This window comes from Trichechus manatus, unplaced genomic scaffold, assembly GCF_000243295.1.
Source record: "Trichechus manatus latirostris isolate Lorelei unplaced genomic scaffold, TriManLat1.0 scaffold00003, whole genome shotgun sequence".
Taxonomy (NCBI): Eukaryota; Metazoa; Chordata; class Mammalia; order Sirenia; family Trichechidae; genus Trichechus; species Trichechus manatus.
This window is the reverse complement of record NW_004443939.1, coordinates 11581557-11604720: the sequence shown is the minus strand read 5'-3', so window position 1 is coordinate 11604720 and position 23164 is coordinate 11581557.

Here is a 23164-nt window from a genome sequence, read left to right as displayed (position 1 = left end):
AATACCTGCAACCTAGTAAAAGATAAAAATGTGTGCGTGTGTGGTTTGGACTGTGAAATGTCCCAGTAAGCGTAGATTAAGGTAAGAAGGAATATGTTGGTTTTAGGATTCTTTCCCGGTTGGAACAGTCTTTCCATGGCAAATCATTTCATGGTAAGCACTGAATTTTGAGGGAAGCTTGTCTTGAAAAGTGAAATAGGCTAATGGAAGTTTTCTAACATCATGAAATCTTGAGAATTATCCACTCCAAATGTAAAGGTTTTAAGAGTCACTGCTCACTAAAGGAGCCGTTCATCTTTCCAAGTTTCTGTGAAATGGGGTTAAAATATCTGGACAGCTCTCTCCCTTGGGCACTCTGGAATGTTGACAGTATGAATGGTTTCTTAGTAGAGGAGTTCCAAACGGAAATAGGGGCATGAAAGGAGAGGGCTCTCTCCTTTAAAAACAAAAGCCTCCTTAAAAAAAAAAAAAAATCACAAAAATATTTATTATTCATTGTAAAAGTTAGATTTTTCAGAAGCAGAAAGAAGAAAAAAAAAAGAAAAATATATATATATACACGGAGCCCTAGTGGTGCACTGGTTAAGAGATCAGCTGCTAACCGGAAGGCTGACAGTTTGAATCCATCAGCTGCTCCTTGGAAGCCCTATGGGGCAGTTCTACCCTGTCCTATAAGGTCACTGTGAGTTGGAATTGATTCGATGGCAGTGTTTTTTTTTTTCTTTTTTGGGTTATATATATATGTATATCAGCTATACACACTGCTTTGTAACCTTTTTCCCTCACCTAAAACATCATGGCATACTACTAAATATTTCCCATGCATGTTTTTAAATGGCTATTTAGTATTCCAATGTACATTCATTTAACCAAAACCCTATTGAAAGACTTAAACTTGTGTCTGGAATTTTGCTCTTTATACAGCACTGGAGTGTGCAACCTTGTAGCTAAATCTTTGAGCACATTATTTAGGAAAATGATCTAGAAGTGGTATTGCTGGGTCCAAAAATAAGGATTGTCCTAGGTTGACCTTTTAAGCCTTAAAAAAATTTTTTTCAGTGTTTTCCCAGACTTTCTATACCATTTATTCACCCAGAATTTATTGAGCACCCATGACATACCAGACATACCACAGTACAGGGATGAATGCATTGTAATGCAAGTTGCCATACAGTGTGGTCAGAGAAAGCTTTGCGGAACCAGATGTTCAGCTTGAAGGGGGCCTTGAAGTACCAGTAGCATTTCTTGAGGGCAACAGATTTTAGATGAGTGAAGATTAGTGGAGGGAGCATTGGAGAATATTGGGAGGGACCGGGAGAGGTCCAAGAGAAGTTTTCTATACAGAAGCATGGTAGCCTGAAAGCCTAATGTGTGTTCCTGTATTTGTGGAAATTATGAGCTGTCTTATATGCTTGTACTGAGAGCTGGGGAGGAAGACAATGACAGAATGCAAAGAAATAACCTGCTGTGTCATGCTAAGAAGTTTCAGACTTTATTCATATAGCAAAAGGAGAAAGTAATTTATGGAGCCACCAAGATCATGATGAAATGAGATAACCTCGATTTAACTCATTGGAGGGCATTGTCTTTGACAGACCCAAAAAGTCATTCCTTGGAAGATAAAAACAAAGAATAGGAAAATTTGCAAAGGAAGTATCCCAAACACATATTGAAGTGAAAACTGCAAAGACTTAATCAACTGGTAATAACTATCATGTCCATCATACTTAAGAGAGTGCTGTAGTTGTCATTAGTGTGGTTGGTCATGAAAAACCTCTGTTTCTCTTTTTTAAAGAGAATGGCCTTAATTCTGGTGCATGCCCAGAGATTACTTAAGTTTCCTAACAAGAAAACAAATCTGAGACTCCCAATAAGTCTAAAAACATTAATATGCATAAGCCCTTTGCAAACTGTCAAGTGGTAGTCAATGAAATAGATATTTCTGGAAAGCAGTTTAATAAAAAAACTTTTACTTACAGATAAAGGGTCAAAAACTCAAATGCCTACAGTGACCATGTAGGTAATGACTTTAAGCAATTCTGAAAAATTCTTGGCTATTATCTCTTCGAATATTTCCTCTCCTTCGTTTTCTTTATCTCCTTTGAGAATTCTAAGTGTATATATATTAGACCTTCTAATTCTATCCTCTAAGTTTCATAATCTCTATTTCATATTTTGTATCTCTTTTACTCTCTGGGCTGCATTTAGCATCATTTTTTTAGATTCTGTGTTCCAGTTCACTAATTCTTTCTTCAACTGTGTTGAATCTCCGTTTGAACTTGTTTATTGAGTTTTTTTTTTTCCTATTATTTTTTCATTCCTAGAAGTTCTATTTGTGGAATGAATTAATATTAAACATTCTTACTTTATGTTCGTGTCTTGTCATTCCACATCTGAACATTTTGCAGGTCTCAGTTTTGCTGTCTGTTGCTGATGGCTTTTACTCATTGTGCCTTGTTTACTTGTGTGTTTTGCAGATTTTTACTCTGAGCTCCTGTTCCTTGGGATTTTATTTGTAGAAATTATTTGAGGCATAGATTGAAGTTGTGTTCATCCAGAGATTGTTTGTATTCACTTTTACTAGTTGCCAGGAGTCACTACTTACCCAGGACCAAATTAATATCTCTGCTTGTTTTTTTGGTTTTGTTTGTTTCATTTCATTTTTGTTTTTAACTACATAAGTAAGGTGATTGGGCTACAAACCTGTGTGTGTGTGGGGGGGGTATCAGCTTGTGGGTATAAATTATCAAAAAAGGGTGTTATATCTTTTTCCTTTCCTTCCAAGTGCCAAGGTGATGTCGGGCAAGTTTCCTTGTCTCCTTCTTTGCAGCAGGTTTCTTTCCTGTTCATCCTTATACTGAAAGTGTAGCCCACTTTGGGTTTCCAACTTTATTAGATTTCCTCATCTTTAGTAGGCTTTAGCTTGAATGGATTTCTAAGAACCCAGTATTCTTACATCTTAAGATTTCTCAAGAGAAGCTTGATTTTCATGTTAAATTAGCAATGTTTAAATGTTGGCAATCAGTTAAAATTTATGAAAACAATGTGCTGGACAAAAAAGGTCCTACGTCTCATATTTCACCTTCAGCCTACCTGTTTGCAGTTTCTGTACTAGGCAGACTAAGAAATCAACCCATATGTATTTGTATATCTGTGATACAGGAAGCATTCTATAGAATGCATCTATTTGATTCAGTCACCACAGATTGGGAGGGAAAAGTCCAATTTTGAGTTTCTGCATCTTTTTCTCCATAAATATAAATGTACTTCCCAGATCCTGTGTCTAGATTTTTGGTTCAGGAAATATGGTCTTTGTATTTGAAATATAAGGAATAGAGGTCATAGTCCCTGCCTTCAAACATTTTATATTCTATGCAGCATAGAATATGCAAGATGGATTATACTATCAAGAGATTTAAGGAAGGAAGAGCAACTAGGATATCAATACCTTAGTCTGGGTCTGCTTTTGTTGTGATTGTTATGTAGTGTTGAGTCAGCCCCTGACTCATGGTGACACCATTCGCAGTGAAACACAGCAGAAAGACTGGTCCTCCCCATGATTGGTTGCAGATAGGACCCTTGTGATCCATAGGGTTTTCATTGGCTGATTTTTCAGAAGTAGATCGCCATGCTTTTCTTCCTAGTCTGTCTTAGTCTGGAATCTCCACTGAAACCTGTCCAGCATCATAGCAACACAAAAGATTCCACTAACAGACAGGTAATAACCTTGCAGTGGTAGAAGTCTCGTCTTCCAGATCCAGGTCAACTTGAAAGGGGCCTTAATCAGGGTGGGTGTGATGGGACTGGAAGGAAGGGGACAGATATCAAATATTTAAATGAAGAACTGATAGGTTGATGACTGAATGAATGTGGTAAAGAATTAGAGAGAAATGATATTTTGTGTTTATGTCATTGGGAAAATTCTGATCAAGCATCATGTTTTATGAATATTCAGAGGATGTGTTCAATGATTATTTTGGAGGAAAGAAAAAAAAAAGCCCAATGTCACTTTTTGTTTGTTTTCTTCTTGTAAACCAAAGGCAATGTGAAAGATTTTATAATTTGTAAAGGGCTCAACAAATGTAATGATTTTTTATTTATGTAACAGGATGAAGGGGAAAAAGTACAAATGTTAGGGGAAATATTTTGGCTGACATGTTCAGGTACGTTATCTTCTTCTAATACCTTCTCATCCTTAAGGAGTTACCTTTCTCTTTTAACAAACGTTAAATACACGTGCACGGGCACATCACGATTTCGAAGTATCTAGATTTTTCATGATGGAAGGCTTCATTGAAATAGACTGTCAGTATTCTCCTAACTCAATGCTATTAGTTCCACTTATGGAATTTCACTGGCGTCTGATTGTTTGAAGAGACTATAAGGAAACTGATGACATTAAGTAAGATAGATTATGGATCACATTCAATTCTCATCTCTCTGTGGACCGAGCAAACCTAACTCCCATTATTGCTAATTGGAGTTTTGAGCATATGCCTTTGTGTGTTTAGACTTTGCTAATTGGAGTTTTGAGCATATGCCTTTGTGTGTTTAGACTTTACCACTAAGAATCTATCAGTCTCCTAACCCTTGCAGTAAGTTGCAAATAGGCTTTAACTTCAGGTGTAATTGGTTAATTAGTTGGGAAAATGGTTTGATTCTAAATGATTAGCACCCAACAAATCCCCCCCCCCAATTTCTTGCCTTTCAAGTAGAAGAATGAAGGGGCATTTATCAACAGCCTAGAATAAAGACAACACTGTAGGAGAATTAGGCTGTTTTTTAAGACTCAGGACACAATGCAGAAAGGAATGCAGGTAGGGTTGTTTGCTCAGCACTTTAGGAGTTATCAAGCACTTTCAAATGTTTTGGTTTTAATCTCACTGCAGCTCTGTCCTAGAAGTAGGTTGGGCAGACCTATTTTTCCAGTATAGAGTTGGTGACTGGTGAACAGAGTCTCTAGAACGAATGAGAACGAGGACTAGAACCTAGACCTTAGACTAGAACCTAGAACTAGAACAAGCCCAGGGCTTTTTCCAGGGCCCCAAACTGCTTCTCAGCCATGAAACTTAACAAGTGCTCCTTGAGGTCTCTTTATATGCATGACTCCCTGAGGCTCTGAGGGCAGCAGGAGTGCACAACCTCACCACTCTTCTCAAAGGACCTAGAGTTAATTTGATGAAAATTTATATACATATAAAATGACTACAGCATGAGTTATATTTTCATAATGAATATAGAGAAAAGAGAAATCATCATGAGCTGTTCATTGAGGAAAGTTTTATGGAAAAGGCCTGCGGGTGTTTTTGATGCTCTGTAACAAGTAAGGCGACTAAGGAACTAACTCTCTTGAGCATCTACTCGGTGTCAGGCACTATGCTGCATGCCCCTCATGTCTTCGCTCATTTAAACCTCACCATACTCCTCAGAGGCAGGCATTTTAATCTCTGCAGATGAGGAAATCAATGCTCAGAAAGGTGGAAGGCATGTCCAAGACGCATGGTTAAGGTTTGAACACAGGACAGTAGTGCCCAACTCTTAACCACTACTATACACAATTTTATACTAAGTAAATTTTTTTATTAAAATATTTTATTGTGTTTTTGGTGAAAGTTTACACAGCAAATTAGGTTCCCATTTAAAAATTTCTATACAATTTGTTCAGTGATATTGGTTACATTTTTCACAGTGTGTCGACTTTCTCATTATTTCTGTTCTGGTTGTTTCATTTACAGTAATCTAGTTTCCCTGCCCGCTTGCCTTCTCGTCTTAGCTTTTGAGTAAATGTTGACCGTTTGGTCTCATATAGATGATTTTTGAAAGGAGCACAGTACTCACAGATGATATTGTTTATTTCATAAACCAATCTGTTATTTAACTAAAAGTTGACCTCATGGAATAGTTTTGGTTCCAGGTTTAAAGTGTATCTCAGGGCATTAATTTTGGCGGACCTCTAGTCTCAATGGACAGTCAGTCTAGACTTTTAAGAGTTTGAGTTCTGGTTGACATTTTCCTCCCAGTCTATCAGGATCCATCTATTGTGTTCCTGATTAGAATGATCAGTAGTGGTAGCAGGGCATCATCTGGTTCTTCTGGTCTCAGGTTAGATGAGGTCATGGTTCATGTAGATTATTAGTCCTGTGGACTAGTTTCTTCGAATTTTTGGTTTCCTTCTATCTCTTTTACTATGAACACATAGAGGCCAATAGTTGTATCCTAGATGACCACGTGCAAGCTTTTAAGGTCCCAGATGCTACTCCTTAAACTAGGATGTAGAACTTAAACTTTACATACCATGTTATGCCAATTGACTGAGTTGTCACATAAGACTATGGTCATAAGCCTTCAGACCCTGTAAGCCAATCCCACGAGGTGTTTGGTTGAGTCGAAGATGTATCATGTTTTTGCCTCCTATGTGTTTATTGTATATATGACTGTATATGGATGCCTGCACTTACATATGCATACACTTGCATATATATACATCTATATATGCCCGCATATACACACACATATACATACCTATACATTTGTACGCATACATATATACACATGTAACCATACTCCTATTTTTTAATTGTTCTTGCACAGTTGTACATGTCATTGCATTTACCAAAAACATACTGTCTTCTTGCATACTTCTTAGGGACATCTATTTTAAGTAAATTTTAAAATCTGACTTTTTTTAATGTATACAAAATTGTATCCAGTCTCCTAAAGGAAAAGAACAATTAGAGCTCCCTTCCCCCTTGACATGTGGGAAGGTCTAGGGGTTACAGAGAGAGGAGATCTATTATACTTCACCCTCTCACTTTGTAGAAAAAAATCTTGGCCCACAGAAAAAATGCTCTTAAGCTTTGAGATAATTGTGAAAAGGCCAAATAGTTAATCAAACATTTGGTCAAGTTTAGGAAAACAAAACGAGAGAATATAAATACAGAAAGCATTAAGGGATAAGCATGTAAGGGTTGGTCTAAATGTTTTAAAGAGACTTACGGATTGAATTGTGTCCCCCCGCCAAAATATATGTTGTGAATCCTAACCTCTATGCCTATAGTTATAATCCCATTTGGGAATAAGTTGTCTTTGTGATATTAATTAGACAGGGTTAGTGTAGGATATATCTTGAGTCAATCTCTTTTGAGGTATAAAAAGAAAGTAAACAAGCCAGCAGAGAGAGAGGGATGGGGTAAGACAGATGCCAAAACACAGGGAAATCTCCAAGGAACCAGGAAGCAGAAGCTTAAGAGACAAGGACCTTCTTCCAGAGCTGACAGAAAAAAAGCCTTCCCCTAGCACTGGAGCAATGAATTTGAACTTCTAGCCTCCTAAATTGTGAGAATTTACTTATGAAGAATTTAAGTTTATGAATAAATTTGTTTGTTAAAGCCTTGTCGTATGTCTGTTATAGCAGCACTAGACAACTAAGACAGAGACACAGTCTTTGTGGTCTAACACTCAGAGGACAGTTTGCTTTAGGAGGTGGAGAAGCCACAGCTTTGTTTCCCGAAACGTTGAAGATGGTGATCCAGGAGAAGAAAGATCATCTCCCTGACCATGTTTCTGAAGCTATCAAATATGGTTTGCCTGTGCTTTCTAGAATTTTTATTAAATGTGCTTTTTGTACATATTTCTGTACACGTTTTATATTATTTTAATGTATTTTTCCTAATGTCCTGCTTTCTACGCCAACAGTTTTTGTCAACACCAAGGCACCTTTGGTTGGTCAGCGCTCATTGTTGGTTGGTGCACCCTTCTCCATAGAGGCAGTGGTGTGGGCAATGTTGCCAAGGAGCTTGGAAAAGAAAGGTTTCTAGCAATTAGAAGAGATAGGAGCAACATTAGGTCACTGGGCTCAAAAGAGGAAGATAAGAAGGTGCTAGAAAATTAGGTGGAGGGTGGACAGACATGAACAGTTTAATTAAGGTTTTGAAATCTTAAAATTAGGAGATATGATAGACAACTTTTCTGATATGTAGATTTTTTAAAATAAGTGTTAGAAAGTTTTAAATGATTAAGTGCACAAACTTGGAAGCAGAAGGCCTGACTTTATTTTTTTAATTATTTTTATAACACTTTCTTTTTTAGAGCAGTTTTAGGTTTACAGAAAAATTATGCAGAACATTGCCAAGAGTTCTCATATATCCCCTTTCCCCCGCTGCACACAGTTTCTCCTATTATTAACATCTTGCATTAGTGTGGTACATACATTACAATTAATGAAAAAATATTGATGCATCATTATTAAATAAACTCTATAGTTTACATTAGGGTTCACTCTTTGTTTTGTATAGTTCTATGGGTTTTGACAAATACATAATGTATTTGTCATGTATCCACCATTATGGGTAATTTAACTGGATGGTCTGATTTTTAATCCTGTCTTTGCTACCAAAAAGTTTGTAACAAGTTATTTAGTTAGTTAAGCTCTCTAAACTTCAGTTTCCCATCTGTAAAGTAGGGGTGTTGGGAGGACTGATTGGGATCATTCATTGTAAAGCCAATATTATGCTGGTAAATGTTTAACACTCAGCTCTCAAAGGTAATAGGGAGAGAACCCTGATTTGTAACGTTTGTCAATTTGCATCATGTAAGTATTTCCACCGTGGCCTATTTTAAGATGTCCATGTGAAATCACCTAATATGGAGTTGAGAAGACATGCACACAATCTGCTCTTATAAGCTGGTGGGAGCCAACTCCAGCATATATCACTTTCAAAAAAAAGTTCAAGGTATATAATAAGTGATCAATAAATAAATATTTCATCTTCAGTTGCCTTTAACCAAAAAAAAGAAAATGGGACATTTCCTGAAAAGTCTAATTATAGGACTTCCCTCTATATTGCCCAAAGTTCTAAAAGAAAACATATTCTACATACTTTGAAATGTTTTCTTCAGAGGGCCTACCCTCAGTAAGAATCCCATTTCATATCCCTTGCATCATTATTTACAGTGAACACAATTACCGGGAGGATGGTCCTTGCCCACAAGTCTCTCTGCCCTGCTGGCAACTGACCATGCCTGGAAGGACTTGTTGCTTCTGATTGCTTAACCTATTAACCTTGCAGGCTGCAGAAAAACTTAGAAGCATCATCCTGCCATGGCCCCCTGGTTGCCAGGGTGTTCTGCCTGCTATTGGCCCTGCAGGCAATCACCAGGCAGCCATACTTTCCCCTGGAAGGTGTAACATAGATTGCCCAACCACCTATGGCAGGCAAACAATTCTGCAAATGTCGTATTATTTACATTTCTGCTCAGACCCAGGCTTAGGCAAAATGTGAAGCAAACAAAGACTTACCCAGTCCTCTGTGAACCCAGTCCTACTCCCTTTACCAAGGCACTATGTTGTCCCATGTTCTCCAGCCACCCAGCCATTTACCCAAGACTTACCAAGTGCCTATGGCTGAGAATACAAAGATAACTCCAAGTCTCTAAGGATGCTGGGTTGCACAATGGTTAAGTTCTCAGCTGCTAACCAAAAGGTCTGTGGTTTGAACCCACCCAGCAGCTCCGTGGGAGAAAAGACCTGGCAATTTGCTCCCATAAAGATTACAACATAAGAAGCCCTACTGGGCAGTTCTACTCTGTCATTTTGGGTCACTAGGAGTTGGAATCTACTCAATGGCACCTAACAATAATAACAACAAGGTCTCTGCTGTCCATAAACTCGCAGCCTGGGATGGGGTAGAGTACAGTGGAGATAGATATGCAAACAAATAGAATACAGTGTAATAAGAGGAAGGACAGAAGTACATGCTGAGTGCTCTGGGGGAATTCTGCCTGCCTAGGGGAGCTAAGAACATTTTTACAGAGTGCATGCAGGTAACCATAGGGAAAGGTAGCGGCTTGGAGCCAGATTATGATAGACCTGTGTGCCTGGCTGTGGCACTGGACTTGATTCTGTAGCCACAGAGAACCCTTTTCTTTACTCTTTTACTGCCTTTATCTTAGAACTTCAAGGCCCTGGTCCCTGTTAATAATGAAATAATAACCAACTTTTTTAAGGCTTACAGTGTGCCAGGCTCCGTACTAAGTGCTTTACATTCATTACTTCACTTCATCTTCACAACAACGTTGTTAGGTGCCATCAAGTTAGCTTTGACTCATAGAGACCCTGTGTACAACAGAACGGAACACTGCTTGGTCCTGTGCCATGCTTAAAGTCATCGTTAAGCTTGAGCCCATTGTTGCAGCCACTGCATCAATCCATCTCATCGAGGGTCTTCCTCTGTTTTTGCTGACCCTCTACCAAGTATAATGTCCTTCTCCTGGGACTGATCCCTCCTGATAGTATGTCCAAAGTATGTGAGATGAAGGCTCATCCATCTTATCTGCTAAGGAGCATTCTGACTGTACTTCTTCCAAGACAGATTTGTTCATTCTTCTGGCAGTCCACGGTATATTCAATATTCTTTGCCAACACCATAATTCAAAGGCATCAGTTCTTCTTCAGTCTTCCTTATTCGTTGTCCAGCTTTCACATGCATATGAGGCGATTGAAAACACCATGACTTGGGACAGGGGCACCTTAGTCCTCAAAATGACATCTTTGCTTTTGAACACTTTAAAGAGGTCTTTTGCAGCAGACTTGCCCAATGCAAAGTGTCTTGTGATTTCTTGACCGCTGCTTTCATGGGTGTTGATTGTGGATCCAAGTAAAATGAAGTCCTTGACAACTTCATACAACAACCTTCAAAAAAAAACCTGTTGCCGTCAAGTCAATTCGGACTTACAGCGACCCTATAGGACAGAGTAGAGTAGGAAGACATATTCTCATCCCCATTTTACGGATACAAAAACTGAGATTTGAAGAGATCATGTACTCTTAAGTCTCACAGCTAGGAATGGTAGGTTAAACTCAGCTCTGATTCACTGCGAAGCCTGTACTCTCAGAAACACATGCCAGCAGGACTCGGTATAATTGAGGGACTGGGAAGAGTGGTTCCCTCCCCTCACCCACCCTCCAAAAAATTTCCCTGCATTTTCTAATGATCGTGCCTGAATTCCTTTTACCTCATACCTGGACTGACAATCTGAAAGCACCCTGTTTAGGCAGCAATGGTGGTTATCCTGAAGAAGGGCTTTGAAGGATGTTGAGGATGTGCCAATTTATCTCCCAGGACTGTGCCTGCTGCTGGGTAACGATGGGTTAATGGTTAACATGCTCATCTGTGAGTCAGCTAATGCTCCTCCCAAATAATATAATTCGTTAACCCAATTAAAAAACACCTGTCGACTAATCTGAATGTCAGACCTGAGTGTCAACTCCCATTTTACTCTCTGTAAAAGAGGAAGAAGATTTGCACTTAACACTCAAAATCTCCTAAGAATTCAACTGACCTTTCTTTATAGCCAGTGTAAAGACTACTTGACAGGTACTGTATATATGTTACTTAATTGACTGTTGACGTCAACCCTGTAAAGTTGAACATATGCAAATAAGCAACCTGAAGCTCAGAAAAATAAAGGCACTTGTTCAGTTCATAAAGTCAGCTTTCTGCCATACCGGATTCTGACTACTGGGGTGGTCTTGGTTAGTTTGTGTCCTAATAAATAATCGCCCTGCTTATTAATAATGAGAATCTGAATGTTTCTAAATGGACATTATAATTCTATAGGGAATGATACAATAAAAAGAATGTGAGCATTGAAAGGGATCCTTAGTTAAAATTCCAGTTCCTGCTTTGTAGTGGTGTGACCGTTGGCAAATCTCCTAATCTCACCTCAAAAGATGATTGTGAGAATTAAAGTAGATGGTTGGTACCTCCAAACCCAAACCTGTTGCCGTGGAATTATGACTCATAGTGACCCAATAGGATAGAGTAGAACTGCCACATAGGGTTTCCAAGGAGTGGCTGATGGATTCAAACTGCCAGCCTTTTGGTTAGCAGCCATAGCTCTTAACTGCTGCGCCACCAGGCTTCTACCTCTAATGGTTACTTAAATACATGTTATTCCTTTCTAGTTTCTCCTGGGTGTAACATCTCCAGCCTTCTCAAATAAATGTGTTAAACCATCAATACATTCTTAGAGGCTTTTTGATTTATTTTAAGGAAAAAGTAAACAAACTCCTGCCATGTGGCATTTTTAAGGAAATTTAGGGAAAGTATTGTGAAACTAGGAAAATCATATAGCTCCCACAGGTTGAGACTCAACAAACCAATCAAACAGGCCTATTACCCATGAGGCACTGGGCCAGGCGCCATGGCAGTTGTGGGGAAGAACAAGGGAAAACTGCAGTGCTGGAGCGGCTAGAAACCTGGTCAGGGGGATAAAACACATGAATAGATGAAAAAAGAAATAGCAAGAGAAGGCAGTAAGGAACAAGTTTCTAAGGAGTAATGCCAGCAATAAATGCTGTGTGAATTTGGAATAAAGAGAGACCACTTAGAAGAAACCTTTCATGACCCATTTCCTGCACTGATGTATTCTCTCCTTCCATAGCAGTTTAAGTTTCTCCTAGTGTCACTGGAGCAATTATGTCTCTGTGACAAAGTGGAGAAAATATCACTATCTTTTAATAACTGGCACCAGAATTCCTCTTGGGGGGTGGAAAATTAGGTAGAATAGGTTGGAAAGTGCCTGAGGTGAAGGTGGAGACCTGAGGACCTGGACTTAGAGGAGGGACAACTTGCTGTCCATAAAAGAGGGAGGATTTGGAATTCTTGGAGCAATCGGGTGGAGAAGAGAAGAAGGAGGGCGAGGGAGAAGGGGGAGAGCAGCTGGCAATGCAACGGAGCTGTGATTCCTTCCTACAATTACCTACGTCTTCAATAAATCCTACCAAGCCCAGGCAACTTTGAGTGAATGTCTTTTGACAGGAAAACCAAAAAGGGGGAGAGTTTCGTTTTAACATTGTGCTGAACAGAGAAGTGAGTAGGTGGAGGAGTCTGTCTGGAAATCACCCAGCAGGAAAGGGTTTATATACTTCCTGATTGTTACTGATCATAGGATTGAGGGTTCAAACCAAGTTTACCCAGATCTTTGAGGGGCACAGGGGCCCCAGCTGACATTTGAGCTACACCTCCAATTCCTTTTTCTTTCTTTCTTTACTTTTCCCTCTTCTCCAAAGCTTACTTAGCCCAATGCTGACATATAGTAACCAAAAAACCAAACCCATTGTCAATGAGTCGATTCCAACTCATAGTGACTATGTAGGACAGAGTAGAACTGCCCCATAGAGTTTCCAAGGAGCGCCTGGTGGATTCCAACTGGCAACCTTTTGATTAGCAGCCATAGCTCTTAACCACTATGCCACCAGGGTTTCCTGACATATAATAGGCACTCCATAAGTATCTGCTGAGCTGAAACAAATATAAAGAAATATTATACATGGTTTCTGCTGTAACAGTACTTCAAACTGAGGTGAAGACAATACATGTATATTTCACACATAAAAACAAACCCAATCTTAACAATTCTGGGAAGGACACAAACACCAATTAAATGGGCCTAACACTTTCCTGCCTCTTTAATTTTCACTATTATTCAATGTTCAGTTCACATCTCACCTCCTCCATGAAGTCTGCCTGGATTTTCAGTGATGTTTCCTGTCTCTGAAATCTTATGATATATCCTGCCTGTATCAGCCATTTGACACTTGGATGTTTATTTTTCAAATGGGATGTCTTGCCTTCTCCATTATACACTACGGTTTTTGAGGGCAGGAAGAGTGACTGTTCCTGCTAAAGGACCTACTATAGTTCCCCATATAAGTAACTGTTCAGTTGATTGTTACTGGTCATATATATCTTGCACCATATTTTCAGAAACTAGCACAGTGCTTGGCACATACTAGTACTCAATACTTGTTTATTAAATGAAGTTGAATTGTTGAGTGCAATAGACTTCTGAGAATACATAATTCCTAGATATAAGTCTTCTAGGAGAATAACAGAAAATTAGAACTTGGGAAGAAGTCAAATATTATTCTGGTTCCACTATATTTTTCTATTGCTTTGAGGCATATAACTTAGGCCTTCCACTTCAGTTACCCCCATGGATCCAATGCAAACATGATTTCTTGGCCAATAACTTTTACATGGATACTGTGAGGTTTAAAAATAAAAATGCACAGAATTTTGATGTTGATGGGCATTATAAAATAATGTAATCCAACTCAAGGAGAAATCTGAGCTCAGAGAGGTTAGAGAGTCTATCCTAAGGTTATTCAGTCTATTTCAGAGCTCAGACTACCCCTTGGGTCTCCCGCTTTCTGATCCAGTGGTCTTTCCAGGGCACCAAGCTTGGTTGTCAAAATAGCGTTTCCTCACCAAGCGTTTTAATTATTAATGCGATATACTAAGCCCCAGGAGTAGAATAAGCCTCATTATTGTAGCTAGTCAGTCAGTCTAAAGCAGTCTGGCGTTCCTGTAAAACTGAATAAATTTTGAAACAAAGCATCTTTGGGCTCACTGCCCTCAGAGGGGACCATCATCTCATTTGTCTTATAAAAAACGTAAATGAGCCCTTTTATAAGGACACTCATTATGTCTTAACTTTATTGATCCTGTTATATTGCTGTTAATTACAAGAACCACAAAAGCCTTCAATTAGATTAAAGCCGTAATTAATAAGATTAGTAATACTATTATGCTGTGTATGTTGAGTGTTTGTATAAAAGCTGATGTTTATCTTTTCAGAAATTATTACATTGACAATCCTGTAAAATAATTATATCAGATTTTTGATTTATTACTTTAGGCAAAAACATTTGTGTGCCGCTAATAACAATAATGTTAACTATCATTATTAATTCTCATGATAACTATTTGAAGTTGACATTGATTATTCTCACAGGTGAGGAATGAAGGCTTCTAGAAATTTGGTATCTTGCTCAAGATTCCATGATAAGAGAAGCCAGGACTAAATGAGACAATACACATGTATTTAGCACAGTGCTGGGCAAATAGAGTATTGAACAAGGTAAGAGATTCAGTGTGAACTGCAAATGAGTGAAAGGAAATAAGATGGAGCTGCTATAATGTACATAAAGTACATGTTATAAGTTCCTGTATATTTAATGGACATATAACTAAAAATGATTCTGAACTTCCTAACAAAGAGAAAAATACAGTGACAGCACCCTTGCCCAAGAGAAGTATAGCTATTTCTGGAGCTGAGACCTAAGGGCATTTTTTTAGGACACAGAATTTAACCTGTTAGCAAGAACCCTAGAGAATGAAGCAAATGCACTGTAGGTGGCTCTTAGAAGCATGAAAAAAGTGATGGTCAAATCTGAGTGAAGTGGAGAAGCCTGATTTTCCCTGGCAGATAGTAGAAGCATATATAGGTTGAGGAAAGGGGCATGCTAAAATGGAAATATTATGTGAAACCAAAAGACCCACCAGAGGATTATATTCCATGGGAGACCCAAAGGACACATCATTCACCATGGATATTATGAACACGCTGGTGAGAAGGGGACCGGCATTGCCAAGAAGCTAGTGGCAGCCTCCTCTGCAGACCAGGGCTCACAATAGGAGATGGTCCCAGAGCTGGGCTCCTTAATAGCCATAAGCATGATGGGACCCTTTCCAAGTAATAGAGGCCAAATGGAAGTGCTTAACTGCCAGACGCCAGGAGGCTAGAATTACCATAATAACCAGCAAGGTTGGAGGGGTAGCCAAAGGGGCATGAATTGTGTAGATGGTTAATAGAATATAAGATCCCCATGGGCAAATGTGTAGCCAACAAAGGTGCTACTTAAAGTCTACAAAAAAGAAAAAAGACAAGAATGGAGGAACATGAGGTCTAGGGTGGTCACCTCAATAAAAAGTCACAATCTTTTGCCCAGATCCTGGATCTCATCCCATTTTGGATCTGGAACCCATTGAAGAAGTTGCTGGGTCCCTGGGATAGAGAACCCTGCAACCCTATGGCAAGGATATACTGTAACTATTCTCTCAGTCCTTCACTAAGGGACCAATGACCTTTTACTCGGATGACTATGCAATGGAGAAAAGGGAATACCCAAACATTCTGAGGACTCTTGGATGCAGAGTCTGAGTTGACAATGATATTGGGCAACTCAAAGCATCATCACGGCTTCTGTATTATAGTGGTGACTTATGGGGATCTAGCTCAAGTCTGTCTCACAGTGTGCTCATTGGGTCTGCGGATCTACCTGGTAGTCTTTCCCTAGTTCCCCAATGTATAATTAGAACTGATATACTTGGCAGTTGGAGTAACTCTTATATTGGGTCCTTGGCCTGTGGGTTAACAGCTATGATAGCAGGGAAGGCAAAGGGGAAAACACTGCAACTTCCCTTTCCCCACCTCGGCCACAATAATAAATCAAAAACAGTGTCATTTCAGGAAAATGGCAGAGATTAGTGCCACCATAAGAATCTAAAAAATGGAGGAATAGTGGTCCCCATCATATCTCCATTTAATTTGCTAGTCTGGTCCCTGCAGAAACTGGATGAATACGGGAAAACTCAACAAAGTAGTAGCATGATCCACTGTAGGTAGCTGCTGTGCCAGATGTGATCTTATTGCTAGAGCAGATTAATAAGTCCTCAGATTTTGGCAAATGCATGCTTTTCCATTCTGATTAGAACAGAAGAACAGAAGCAGTTCGCATTCACATGGGTCAGATAACAATATTCATTTGTAGCTTTTGCCCCAGGGTTATATTAACTCTCCTACCTACTGTCATAATATCTTCTGAAGAGATCTGGACCATCTGGACATCCCTCAGTACATCCAGCTGATCCACCACTTCAGTAGAATCATGCTGATCAGACAGGATGAGTTATGCTGGAGGCTGCTGCAGAGAGAGATAAACCCTATGAAGAGTCAGAGAATTGCCACTTCAGTGAGTTTTTAGGGGTCTAGTGGCCAGCGGCATGCAGGGATATATCGTCCAAAGTAAAAGAAAAGTTGCTGTATCTTGCATCCTCTACTACAAAGACGGAAGCACAGCACCTGGTAGTCCTCTGTCATTTCTTGAAGCAACACATTCCACTCCCAGGAATACTGCTCCATATACTGGGTGACATGGAAGGCTGACGGTGTTGAGTGCCTTCCAACCTAGGGGGCTCATCTTCCAGCACTACATCAGACAATATTCTGTTGTGATCCATTGGGTTTTCACTGGCTAATTTTTGGAAGTAGATTGCTAGGCCTTTCTTCCTAATCTGTCTTAGTCTCTAAGCACCACTGAAACCTGTCTACCATGGGTGACCCTGCTGGTATTTGAAATACCGGTAGCCTAGCTTCCAGCATCACGGCAACATGCAGTCCACAATAGTATGACAAACTGACAGAGGGATGGTCATATTTGCTTCTTGATGGACTTGAACTAATGCATCCTCCCCAGCTAGATGCTAGCTAGTTAAGTACATGTCCACGTACCACAATGTAGTAGTAATAATGAGTTTGTATATACCTTTTTATCTAGTCGTCACAAGCATTTATTGAGGTAAATGGACTGCATAGTATGAATCCAATTTCTATATGAGGAAACTGAGGATTAACTAAGAATTTGCCTGGGGTACACAGCTAATAAGCGGCAGAACTGGAATTCAAACTTAGGTCCATATGAATCCAAAGGCATCTTAACCACTCAGCCATACTGCCTGGGGACAGTTAGGCTGAGGGCAGCACTGACATCTTCTTATCAGAATTGAAGTATCTGAGGAGGATGCACCTCATCTCTTCTGGAAGTGGTCTGAGGAAGTTCTCCAATCAGGACCTAGGTTTTTTCTCAAGCAATACTTTTAGAGCAGTACCAATACTGTATCAAACGTCTGATAGAGGCACCAGAGTTCTACTGTGTGCAGTATTCCTTCAATAATTTAAGTCTGAAAAGATTTTAAGCTCATAGCCATATGTGTATGATTCATTTGCTTTTTGCATTTTTTTATTTCACTGAATTATACCTTTAGCAAATATCTACTGAGATTTTACTATAAATCTTGCATGATGCCTTCAGGATAAAAATTTGAGTACATTCTCTTTCCTTCCCACTCCCATGTAATTAGACTCCTTTTCTTACTTTCAATCTGTCATTATGGATAAGTATTTTGGATGACCTACTGTTTTCCAGTGCACCTCATGCACAGCTGCCACTTGTCCTTTGGTGGCAGCTTGGGGGTAGCCATCATGCTAAACAGGTTTCAGCAGAGCTTCCAGAGTAAGAAGAAAGGCTTGGCCATCCACTTTCAAAAAATTAGCCAATGAAAACCTGTGGATCACAAGAGTCCTATCTGCAACAGATCATATGGATGGAACTGGACTAAGCAGCATTTTGTTCCATTGTGCATGGGGTCACCATGAGTCAGTTGCTGACTTGATTGATGGCAGCCAACAATGGTTTGCATAATATAAGCAAAGGGAAAGGATCTTGTTCTTGTACATGGAATAATTACCCCACCTTAAGTGGAACCTCATTCAATGGATTGGTGAGCATATACTGTCTAAGCATAGTTTAGAGGTAAAAGATTTAACATTTGATTTGACTTTTCCGTTTTTGGAGGGTGGGGAGAGGAAAAAGATTGCTAAGTAAAGGTTGAAAATTTATTGAAAACTATATTTTTTAATGTAAATGACAATCTTAATTTAAAAAATAGCAATTTAGACACCTCAGACATTCCATGAAAATTTTAGATAGTTTTAATGTTGAATATTGGAAACATTAAACTGTAGAAAACCTAGAGTAATATAGAATGAACATTTCTGCCATTCACCCTCATACTCTCTCTTAAATCATTTTTTTCCCTTAGCATATATCACTATCATTATTCTAATGATTTATTCATTTTCTTGTTTTCAACCATCCCCCTCCATGAGGTACCTTGTCTGTCTCATTTCACTGCTGTATTTGCAGTGCAGAATAGTGCCTGGCACATAGTTGGTACTCGAAAAATATTTGTCATTTGCATTTATTTAACCTAAGGAGAGAGGATGACCTTCTAAAGAAGCCCAGATAAAATCACAATGAAAACAAACAAAAACCTACAACAATTCAACATACTTGACTACAAGAAAATGGAAAGTTTTTGCAACTATAATTTTTTTAGGGCAAATAATATGTTGGAAAAATACATTATCAGAGTATGACAGATAAAACATTGCTATCTTTATTAAAGATTTCATGATTTCAGATTGATGGAAGACACTAAGATGATAGATTTGCCAGTAGATAGTGGGCAAAGGACAAAATGAGACCTCCCTCTCTGCCTGTCTTTCACATACACAGACATTGATAAAAAGAAAGAAAAAAGAAAAAATAGCAACTAGTGAGAAAGCATATGCAAAATGATTAATATCTTTAATAATCATAGGAATTCAAAATTAAAGCAACAAGTTGCATTTTTAATAAGTTACGGGTACAAACAATTTAAAAAATTATAGTGTGCACTCCTGTTGAACTTGAAATGGTATGCATTTCTCAGGGCAATGTAAATTTGTAGAAACTTCTTGGAAAGCAACTTGGCAATATGAATGTATGAATCAAGAATCTAAAAATATTCTGTCCATTTGATTCAATAATCCTATTTCTGTGAATCTCTTCTAAGGTAATTATTTAAATCTTAAATATCTAATTTAATATTTAATTATTGTTTAAAAGTTATTTGTATGGAGAAGTTCAATACCTCTTTATTTATAAAACAACAAGAACAGAAAGGAATCAACTATAGGTAACTGGAAAATAAATTATACTACTCCATGGGATATTATGTAGCCATTAAGATGATGGTTATGAAAACTTGTATAGTAACATGGAAAAATGTTTATAAATTAAAATTAAGTTTAAAGAGTAAGTTGCAGAATTACATGTACACTTTGATTACATGTATATTAAAACATGCCTACGGAAAAATAGCTGCAAGAAAATATATAACTGTTTATATTAGGGTTGCAAGATTATACAGATCATTTATCTCTCTTTTCCAGTTTCTAACTTTTTGTAATTGAATTATATGATTTGTATGATGGAATTTTTAGTTTAGTTTTGTTTATTACAGCCTTTTAAAGGCAAATCTCATTCATTGTTTGAATCTGTTTTCCCATTGTAATCTAGGCAATATCTTTTGCAGAGAAATATACTGGTAAGCAAATGTTCTTTTGATGAAGATTTATGTATGACATCCACCAGCAATTATTTTGAGAATGCTTTCTAAATTACATATGATTATTGTTTGCATGACTATTGGTTTTTTTTTTTTTGTTGTTGTTGTTTTTTAAAGAGAATTTCCTGGTAAGAGGTTTCTACTTAATTACATTTGGTTTCATTCAATTTACATGAATATTTATAGAGGGTTTGCAGGTTTCGTGTCATGTATTACATGTTAGAAGGAAATACTTTTTCTCCCTTTTTGTACTATTGTCTGTCTCCTGTATCATAGATATCCTCTATAGGAAAAAAAAAAAAAAAGTTGCCATCTAGTTGATTCTGACTCATAGCAACCCTACAAAGTGACTTTAAAAAACATTTCTACTCTCAAACATAAAATCGAATTTTTCATCTATGTTAGTTGATCAACTTGTTAACCAATTCAGAAAATTTGGGAGTCATGTGAGAGTCCTCTCGTTTGCGTCAGCACTCACAGCTAATCAATTACCAAGCACTGTCTATTCTATCACCTCAGGCTTTTCGCATCTTCCCTTCTGTCCCTCCCCAGTCTACTGCTTCAGATATGGCTCTTGTAACTTCTGTCTTGCAGTTCTACCAGTTGCTGTAGAGTCAATTTTGACTTATAGCAACCTATGTGTGTCAGAGTAGAACTTTGCTTCATAGGATTTTCAATGGCTGGTTTTTTAGAAGTAGATTGCCAGGCCTTTCTTCCAAGCCTGTGGGTGGACTTGAACCTCTAACCTTTCAGTTAGTAGTGTTAACTGTTTGCACCACCCAGGGACTCCTGCAGTCCTACAATACTATGTAATTAATTTCTTTGCCCTCCAGTCTATTGTCCACACTATCCTTAGATAAATGGTTCATAGTAAGTGTCGTTTCCCCCCTCCAGGAGACGTTTGGCAATATCTAAGGGCATTTTTGTTTGTCAGAACTGTGGTGGTGGAGGAAGTGCTATTGGCATCTAGTGGGTAGAGGCCAGGGATGCTGCTAAATATCCTACAATGCTCAGGACAGCCCCTCACAACTAAGAATTTTCCAGCCCAAAATGTAAATAGTGCTGAGGTCGAGAAACCCTGCCCTAGAGTGACTCTTCTAAAATAAAAATCTGCTTAAATCCCTCAAATCACCCTATTTCTTTTAGGCAAAAGTTTTTGCATGAGGCTCATTTTCTGTCATTCCCTGTTTATATAGCATATGCTTGTTACTGTCCAGCATGCCACGTCCTTCCTGGCTTCTGTGACTTATCTGCTAATTCCTCTGACTTCTTCAGGCTGGTTTGGGTGATGCTCCTCTGCGGTCATCCTTTGAGGAGCATGAATCACTCTGAATTGTCACTTGTCTCTCTCCCCTCACCGTGCAGCAAGCATCTAGAAGTCAGAAACTCAGTATTTTTTCTCTGAATCCTCAGGACCTAGTGCAATTTTCTCTGAATCCAGGCGACTCAGATCTAAACTCAGTCAACCCCCTCTCCCCGATTCTACTTCATCAGCCTTGCAGAGCCTCCAGATGAGTTCTTGAGCACATTGGGTTCCTTGCTGCCTTCCTAACTTTCTTTTCTTTCTACCCTTTGCCTCACTTGAAATGAAGTTCTTGTCTGTTTCCATTCATGTTGCTCCCTTCCACGTGTTAAGGCCCAGCCAGTTATAATCATTACGATTTACCGAGTCCGTGCTATGTGCCCGTCAGTGTATTATATTAGTTCACCTTCAGCATAGAAGGTATTATCCCTATTTTTCAGGTTAGGAAAATGATCCAAACAGCTCTGAGTTGCTCACAGTATATGGTAGGCGAGACATGTCCACAAATGCCCACAATGCAAGCAGCTGGGCCACGTCCCTCCTTAACTGATTCTCCTGTCTTCTCTGTTAGCTCTCCTACTTCCTTCCAGAGTGCACTTGGAAGATAATCTAGATCATCTAGTCTGCTCCTCAATTTTTATGAGTAAACTGCGAATTGCTCAAGGTAACAGGTGGTTAGTGGTGGCTAAAACCTGCTGCCAAGGAGTCGATTTCGACTCGTAACAGCCCTATAGGACAGGGTAGAACTGCTGCATAGGGTTTCCAAGGAGCGGCTAGTGGATTCCAGCTGCTGACCTTTTGGTTAGCAGCCGAGCTCTTAACCACTATGCCATGAATGGTGGCAGCCAGACCTAAAATCCAGAAGCCTACATTCTAATGCCCTTTTCACTTACTACACACCACACCCAGCACTTCTTGCTCAGGATGAAGTAAATTACAGTAGTCCCCCGGGTCATCAAAGGCTGTCCAGCAGAGTTAGTGGAGTCAGGGCAGCTGAGGCAGTCTCAGTTCACAGTGACCTGAAGCTGAAGAAGTTTGACCATGCATGGTCTAGGAGGATTTTGTTCAAGGATTGTCAGGGGAAAGGCACTGAAAGGTTTTTTTAAGCACGGGAGTGAGTAGAACAGATTTGAAGTTTTAAAAGCTCACAGTGAAGAATTCATGGGGTCTAGAGCAAAAATTTAAGTTTATTGTGGTCCTTCAGGTGAGAGTGGCAGCTTGGACAACCTCGTCGAACACTTAGAGAAGCGAACGGACTAGAGAGATATTTAGGAGGTAAAACTGTCAGATTTGGCCATGGATGGGCTACTGGGTATGAATCCTAGCTACAGTATGGCCTTGATTAAAATACTTAAGCCTCGATTTGTTTCGCCAGGGGTAAAAGTGGGACAATACCTACTTTGAGGGATTATTAGTAAAAATTGAAACCCACACACATTAGGATCAATGAATGCTAGTTTATAACAATATTATAAATTAGAGTTTTTAACGCAATGGGTTGAATCTGAAGTAATTTGTCCAAGTTCGAGGATTTGTTAAATTCTTGTTAGTCAAGTGCTCATCTTTTACTCGGTTGGGGCAAGGTGCAGAGGTGTAACGGAGAAATGTGATAAATGCGTCCAAGTTACAAGGATGTGATGACGGGGACTCCAAACTCGGGAAGGGTCAATCTATAGCCAAATCCTGACAATTTTGCTTCCTGGGCTGGCTGATTTCTCATTCTTAGGTTGGTGTTTCTAGAAAACCGGATAAAAACAGGCGACATAGTGGTGTGGGTGCAAGC